Source organism: Cyprinodon tularosa, unplaced genomic scaffold (genome assembly GCF_016077235.1).
Source record: "Cyprinodon tularosa strain WSP-4 unplaced genomic scaffold, ASM1607723v1 ctg381, whole genome shotgun sequence".
In the NCBI taxonomy this organism is placed as follows: Eukaryota; Metazoa; Chordata; class Actinopteri; order Cyprinodontiformes; family Cyprinodontidae; genus Cyprinodon; species Cyprinodon tularosa.
The window spans coordinates 593415-595302 of record NW_024039098.1 but is presented as its reverse complement, the minus strand read 5'-3'; positions in this window follow the sequence as shown (position 1 = coordinate 595302).

Here is a 1888-nt window from a genome sequence, read left to right as displayed (position 1 = left end):
AAAAAATAACTAAACACTTTTAGAGTTTGATTTTTATTTATTTATTTTTTTTTATCTTCCACAAGATTGTTAAAACCTGATTAATTAATTTCAGGTTTTTTTTTTTTTTGATCAAAAAATGAATTTTAACCTTGAAAAATAAAATTTAAAAATGCATGGTGCATTCACGGACTCTTCGAAAGTCTTACAACCTTTGACATTAAATAAGTGTCTTTTTTAATATATAGATGCTTTAAAAAAAAAAAAAGTTTTACCAACAAAAGCAGCGCAGATAGGCAGTGATTTTAAATGTAGTAATATGATTAAACCACTAGGGGGCGTGGTTATACAATTTTATTATTTTGTCATCACGTAGCCTACATAACAGGCTAAAAACTTTAAACCTACCAGTCTTAAATTTTAGATGTTTACCTTTATTCTATGAACTACTTATTCTGTGCAAATAAGTAAACTTTTTCTTAAGTTGTACAAAATCAAAACAACAAAAAATGACATCCAGACCCTTTAAATTAAAATTCTTAACCTCTTACACCCTCAGGGGGTATAAATAAATTTCTGCCTGACAAAAACACACAAAATGAAAATCACTTATAGCCTCACAGCTATTAGATTTAAGAAGAACCTTTTGGTACGTCTGTAAAGGTAAGATGTCATAGAATGGTTTTCTGGTGTCAGCACCATTGTAGCTTTGACCCTGCCTGAAATATTAGAGACAAAATACAAAATATTTTGCATTTTCTGAACCTCGCCAAAATTTTCTTTGAAATAAACATTGCAAAACACTACCAAAATATTATTTATAGCACAAAAAAGTAGTACAGACTTTCAAATCTAAATGTTGCGTAAAAATATACCAAATTTGGACTCAATCAGATGAATCATATTTATTTTAGAATGGTATTAGTGAGAAATTTCTTAGGCGGAGGGGCCAGTTTGGCACATTTATCCAGAAATGTCACCAAACTGTGCCAAAATTTGTGTTTTTTACATCAATACTGGGGGTTTGTTAAAATTACGAGGTCACGTAGCAGCTGGACCCACCGGTGGGTCCGTAGGGTTCTGGGGGTTAATAGATTTAAATTTTAAGAAAAAAAATGTACTTGCTGAGGAGGTATGTATGTGTAAAAACATATTTTTTTTTACTGCAAAAGCATAACCTCAAACTGGAAATTTAAGGGAAAAAAAAGGATCCTTAAATTGAAAAGCAAATTTTTTAAATATTGTCACCACCAAATAATTCTCATGAAATGTATCTAAGATAAACATTATTTTTACTTATTTACATTTATTTAAAAATAGAAAGTACATTGAAAATTTAATTAAAGCATTATCTCACCATCACACCCAGTAGCCTGGAACCTGTGTTTACTATTAGAGAACTCTAGTTTGCTTGGGGTCACCAAGTCCTTATAAAAAAAAACAAAAAACATCAGAAAATCTCTACATTTAGCAGCAAAATAATTATTTTTGTTTTACCATCATTAAGATAAACCTGTTGAGTTAGACTCTACTGGGATTTTAACCTGAGACTTTTTGTGAGAAGGGACTAAAGTTAATAATACAATCATGCCAACTGTTAAGTATGGTGGAGGCTTTATGATGCTGAGGGCCTGTTTGATTCCATATGCCCTGGAACCCATGTTTTAAAAAACATAAAACACAGGATTTTAATTCAAAATATAAACCAATTATCCTTCCATTGGTGTCTTCTTCTTCTCCAGACCTAAATCCTGTTGGAAACCTAAAGAGAAGGTAGCGCAGAAAGAAAATAAAAACATGCTTTTAACTGGGAAAAAATGGATTTCCCATTAAAATGTGCTGTAAAAAATCCGTAATTCTAAAGACAGTATGATCCTTTAACAAAAAAATAAAATAAAAATACTTCAGG